The sequence below is a fragment of the Artibeus jamaicensis genome, unplaced genomic scaffold, assembly GCF_021234435.1.
Source record: "Artibeus jamaicensis isolate MK-2021 breed Jamaican fruit bat unplaced genomic scaffold, CSHL_Jam_final scaffold_474, whole genome shotgun sequence".
NCBI lineage: Eukaryota > Metazoa > Chordata > Mammalia > Chiroptera > Phyllostomidae > Artibeus > Artibeus jamaicensis.
The window spans coordinates 32,705,608-32,712,628 of NW_026522046.1; positions in this window are offsets into that span (position 1 = coordinate 32,705,608).

The following is a 7,021-nucleotide window of genomic DNA, read 5'->3' on the forward strand; positions in this document are numbered from 1 at the left end:
AAACATCTTGAGCAGAGTCTTAAATTTGGAGACAAGTGATGGGCCCAATCAGTAAGTGACAATATTTCTGCTGCTTCCTTTGAAAGGAAGGGCCATTACATAACATTTTAAGTTATCAATTATTTAAAAATCATACATAAAATAAGCACACTTACTTGAATAGGTTATAGATCTTTTTATCTTTCGACCTATTCATTCAGTAATTTTCAGTAATACCCGTACTTGGGCATTGTGTTACCTGGCTGAAGGTACCTGTTACTTATACTTGTGTTACCTGAATCGGCTGCACCTCAGTCTCCCTCACAGGTGGCTGGGACCCTGCAATTGACTTTTGTCCTGGGAGACATAAACAAATGTGCAAATGATTTCTATGAAGAAGTGACCTTCCTTTACCACAGCTTCCTTCCTGGAAGCTGGAGTGCTCTCTTCCTGACCAGCAGTGAGCAGTGATTTGGACCACTGGTGGAGGTTAGAGATGGAAGATGGCCGAGCAGCGACACGGATGGGTCAACAAGGTGAGTGAAACTGCGGTATGAGCCCTCTACCACCACGTTTATGAGAAGGAGAAACAACATTTCCAACATTTTTAATTCACTTTTTTCTATAACTAGACATCGCACTTGAAGCTAATTTAGTAAGCAACACCTTTAAAAACCGTATTGCAATAGAAAGGTGTTTGGCATTACCTTTGAAGTGGCATTTTGTAGTTGGTGATACCTTTCTTTACAAAGAACATACACATTGGAAATGTTAAATTAATAGTAAATCATATTTTCCAACTTCATGCTTAAAATTCTTTTTAAGTCACTTTGATGTAGGTAACAAAATTATCTATAATTGAGAGGATAGAAAATAGGACTGCATAGATGATTCTTTTGCAGGGAGAGTAAACTGTTTTCATAAGTCAGGCAAAACTGTGACAGCTATAAGCCTTAGAAGTATAGTTTTAAATTTCTAGAGTATAATTTAATACAAAGGGTAGGTAGCATGAGCATGTCCATGACACTTATGATGAAATAGAAAGATCCACATAATAGAGAATGAGAAGGAGAAAAAAATGCCCCAAATCATTAGTGAAATCGTCCCTACTTGCAGGAACATACTAAAAGAACAACTTAATACCTGGTATATTTTCTCATTTTGTAGCTTCACTTTATATTGGCTTCTTTTGTTTTTTATTTTTTCATTTTTCAATTTCAATTTTGAAATAACTTTTGAGGCACACAAACAAAAATATACAAAGTAAAAACAACACAAATAATTCCTAAATGTATTTCATACTGCTTCTCAAACTGCTAACAAAGTTCATAAACACAGTGCAATGACTAAAACGGGGATATTAAGATTGATATGATAATATTATCAACTTTATATATCAACCTCATTCAGAGTTTAACATTTGTCCTTGTTAATACTGTCCTTTCTGTAGGACATGATTCAACCTAGGCTCACACATTGCATTTTGTTCTCATTTCTTCTTGGTCTCTTCCAGTCTAGTACAGTTTCTCAGTCTTTTTTATAATATTAAAACTTTTGAGGAATACTGGTTGGGTATTTGATAGAGTAATCCTCAATATTTGGCATTTGTTCATAATTAAATTCAAATGATGTATTTTTGACAAGAAAACCACAGAAGTGATGCTGTGTCCTTGTTGGTATTTTATATTAGAAGATATAGAATACTGATACATTCTATTACTGATTAGGTTAATTTCCATAGCTTGGAAAAGTTATTGTCTATAATATGCAACACTTACTCTTTAATTGTAATTTCAAAATGTGTTTAATCTAATTTATCTCTATATTTTATCCATAATTCATTTAAAATAAGACAGCTGACTACTGCAAGTCAACATAAATTAGCAAAGACTGGATTTTGCTGTATGATCTCACCTTTAACAGGAAGCTAAACAACAAAACAAACAAGCAAGCAGAATAAAAAGAAAGACACTGAAGTAGAGAACAAGGGGACAGTGACCAGAGGGGAGAGGGAAGGGAATTTAAGGGGGAAAAAAGGGGAGGGATTTGGAGGAACAAATATGAAAGACACAGGGACGAGAACTAAGGGGGGTAGAAATGGGAGGGAGGTGGAAGCACAGGGCGGGGGGGGGGCTGGGATGGGAGAAATAGACAAAAAACTGTACTTGAAAAATAACTAAATAAAATTATTTTAAAAAAGAGAGAAAACTGGACCTAATATATGTAACATTATTTTTCACAGATGGAACAATAGTACAGCACTGTGCTTACAAGGGCAAACCAGTAAGGTAAGCCTGATGATTATACCAGCTCAATACCTGGAAGAATTTTCAGATTACTGCAAAAACAATGAAGAAAACAACCTTCCTGTTTTTAGGCAGTTTCCAGCACAAGTTAGGAAAAACTAATGAAGCCCCATTGTCTTGATGAAATAAAAGACAGAAATCAAGAGTTTGAAAAGGTGAAAGAGGCTCATAATCATGGAGTATAGTACGCAAGGGGAGAGATTTTCCCAGGGAGATGGTTGTGTAGAGGTGTTCTTATAATTTTAATAAATATGGATATACACACACATGAGAGAAAACTACCTGAGGTTTGGGAAATACCTGCTAAGTGAGAATAGACAAAAGAAAAAAATAGCAAAGCTCCAGGGGTCTTGGAACAATTTGTGTTCCCACTAGTCAGAATTAAAAAAAAATAGCTTTGTGATTAACCAAAAATTGGTTAGACTCCTTAGAATAGTGTTACCTTACAAATGAGGCTGGATTAGTCCTAGACCATTAGCTGCTTGAGACCTGCTCATAAAATATTAAATTGAGCCTTGGAAGAATTAAACTGATTACAGATAACTCAATGTATGCAACAATAAATCTGACCTTAGTGGGTAATAACAAACACAGATATCTATAATATAAATCCATGATGTCCAGCACTCAGTATGAAATTATAAGACAAGCAAAAGAGCATGAAAGTAGACCCAAAGCAAAGAGAAAAATCAATCCACAGGATAAACTGAGAAATGAGAAAGTGATGGAACTAACAGGCAAGAGAGGCTAAAACAGTTATTATGAACATGTTCCACGTGACACAGAAGGAAAAATCTGTGATGAAGAGACAGACACAGATATAAAAATTCCTCAAAATGTGACTTGGAGAGAAAAACAACCATAAAATAACTTGATAACAGTGTTAGCATAGTACTCATAAGGAAAGATCAGCAAGCTTAAATACATATCAAATGATAATTTTCAAAATACAGTGGAGAAAGAGGGTCTAGTTAAAGAACAAGTATCAGTGACCCATGGACATGAACAACAGGATGGGGATTGACTGTGGGATGGGGGGATGAGTGGGGCAGATGGGAGCAATGGGGGAAAATTGAGACAACTGTAAAAGAGCAACAATAAAAAAGACAAAAAATAGCGTGAATTAACCAATAGCAATAGCAAGTGATTTTGTGTATAAATAATTAGACACAAAAAAGAGAGGAAAAGGGTACTGAAAGAAATAATGGTTGAGATTTTTCTAATTTAATGAAAAATCTCAATGAACACCATGTAAAATAAATCTACAGAAAACCGCACCATACAAAATAATGATTTAAAAATATCTTGAGGCAACAAGAGGAAATAAAAGACATAATACTTTTAAAGATAAACATTAAACTAGTCTTTTACCAGAGATGATGCAAACCAGAGTTAAGGAAAAAATTTAAAAAACTGTCAACCTAGAACTTTCACCCCATGAAAATATTTTTCCAAAGTAAAAGTGGAAAAATACTTTGTTCAGAAAATCAAAAACTAAGGTAAATTATTTCTAAAAGATATACATTTAAAAAAATTGTTTACCATGTGTCCTTTATACTAGTTCCTCTAAATCCCTCTGCCTTTTCCCCTGAAATTCCCTCCCCTCGCATTGTTCTGCAAAAAAAAAAAATTGTTTAGATTTCTTTCCAAGCAGAAGAGCCATGATACCAAATGAAAATTTGAGCTTAAACAATTAAAAATTAAGGATCAGAAATGGCCAATATATGGTAAATGCAATCTAATCTGTCCTATATTTAATATCAGTTTAAAAGACAATTGATGTAAGCCCAATTATATTATATATAAATGCAGCTAATCAAAGTGCATAAAGAAAACCAAAATGACAGAATCTATAAGAGAAATAGACAGATTCATAATTGGTATTGCAGATTTTAATGTTTTTTCAGTAACTGATGGATCATATATAGAGTGAAATGAATCTGTGGGTTTATGATACGTGTCTCTTTAGAAACTGATTTATAAGCTATACAACTCTGGTGGTATAAGATAGCACTAGCTCATAATTTAAACATACTTGACTCTTGTATCAGGAGAGGCATGAAACTTGCTTACAGATTCTACATATTGTACTGGTTCAGAAAGTGCTTGTCCAGTGCAGAGAGAAAGGCTTGCAGAAAAGACAATCTACTCTCTTCATCTGAGACACCTGATTGACTGAAACCTTAAGATCATTAGTTTAGCTTGGTGTTCAAATTCCCTCAGTTTTTTAGAGTCTGATTTGCTGATTATTCCTTTATGATAACTCACAGGACCTGCTTTTAAAGCTTTTGTCCCAGGACAAGAAGCTACGTACAACAGACACACAGTAGACCACGCTCTGAAGGGCAGCAACACTTGACCAGCAATTTTAATGTAATAAAAAAATAAATGTTTTCACTAGACACTGATATCTGGGGATTTGTTACCCTAGTAAAGGTGACTAACATACCAGGATATGTTTGCAGATAAGGATTCCTTTTTAAGCAATCTATAAATAGTTTTGCATTTCTAATTTAAAATCCCCAAAACACCATTGTGTCTGGAAGAAAAAACACTGAGAATTACAGAATACATAAAATCAGAAAAAAAAGGAATGTATGCTATGGAATAGCATGGTTGTCATTCCTCCAAGATTATTCCTTAATGATCTAATGATCAAGTCCCATTGTGGCTTTTCATAAATCATGGGAATAACTGATTCTATGATTCAGAAAACAATTCTATCTGAACATTAACACATAGTTTTCTTGCTTTCTCTTTCACCATTCCCCATTAACCATTAGATTTCCACAGCAACCATAATATAGATTTTTAAATGTGGCAGAGTTGTGGTAAAGACTAGCAAAAATAAATAAAACAGTACCATACGCACACACACATGCACGCACGCACAACTGCTTTATCAGTATTTACTTTAGCAGTGGGATTTAAGTTTATTTTCCAACTCCATATTTGCCAGTCTCCTTTAAGATGCAGATACACTCTAGAAGTGAATTTTTAAACCTCACTTTACTTTTATGCAACATTTATTTTTTCATCTTATGTACTGGGTTTGATGAATAAATTGCAGTATTAAAGAGAGGGGTTGACAAGTTAAAAGGAAATATTGCACAATTTGTTACAGAAGTAAATTTCTAGTCTTCTTTGTGTCAGTTGAAATAGAGCCATCAAAAGTCATGTTCCAGGCCCAGACTATCTTTAAGACGTTATAAAAACAGAGATAATGATAAATAACACTCAACTTACCACTGAAAAATGAGTTTGAAATAGAGCAATCCATGTCCATTTGCAGAGACACACAAAATCCTAGCCCATAGGGCTCAGAAAATGAACCATGAAATTTAAAAATAAACCCATAGAAGTAGTGTAGGGCAGCAGAGAGCATCTGAGGGAAATTTTTATGACTTTATTTCCTTAAATTTTAGATTGTGATAAAACCACTAATATATTACACTTTCTTGCCTATTTTTTTCTTAAAGGCTTAAGACAGGTAACTCCCAGAGACTGAAATGAAGTACATTGCCAGAGCCTGTAAAACTAAAAGTGTCTATTTACACTATCCTTCCTTTTCCTGATACTTAGTAAAAATAGAGATTTTTATACGTTCGTTATTAAAGGTACAGAATAAAACTTTCTCTGCATTTAAATAACACCAAGAAACTTTGGGGGGATATGCATTTTAGCTTTTATAGGCAGGTATTTGAGTGACAATAGGTCAGGAAAATGTGTCAGATACACTTTAATAGAATAAATTCAACATGAAGGGAGAGACTTGAATGGGAACTTTGATGTATACATCCTTGACCGTCAATATTAGGTTTAACATTCTCTGCTGGCTTTTCAAATTAGTTGATTTACATATCTGTAGCCTTTTCTGGGGTATCTGCATACTTGTCATTGCAACTCTATTAAACTACTTGCAGTAGCCTCTCACTGAATGTAGTGTATAAATCCTGTGTACCTCCTCTCCACTTAACTGATACTCTCTTTTCTTTAGCTCACTTGCAAATACCCTTCACATTTTAACCAAAGCATCATCAACATTTCAGGAATCCTTTCCAGAACAATGAATGTAATTCGAAATAGCTTCTTCATATTTTGATAGTAACCTACTTAATCTCATCATCAGTTTTTTCTCTTTTGCCTTGTTTTTCAATACCCAAGAATTTCAATATTCTGCTTCAAAAGGAATGAATCTCTTTGAATCATTAGAGAATTGAATATCAGTAACTACTAGAAAATGTTTAAAAGGTATTGGAAGATTCTATTTGGTTTTATATAGATATCTTCTCTCAACTGCCGCTTAAAAATGCAAACATCTATCTGCTTCAAATACATTGCCTATCAAACAGTATCCACAAAAATTATTTCTAATGAGTATTAGATGAAAGCAGAAACAGAACGTCTCCATTCCAAATTCACTGAAATGGTACTTCCATATACAAACCTAATCCTTAATTTCCATGAGACCATATTCCTGGCTTGTTATTGACAAAGAGGTCAGGACTAACATTTTTTATATCTGCAGGAAAAAAAATAACATGCCTTGTAGGCATATGATGCTTGTATTTATGTCTTTCAAATTCTTCCATGAAAACACCATATCATTAATTTTCCAAAAATTCTCTCTTGGGAGATTGCAAAAAAACTCATTAAAAATTTTCACTCCATTTTGCTGGTGACTGGGATTAGAATTTCATTTTCACACAGCCAGCAGTGGAACCAAGGTTGGGAGG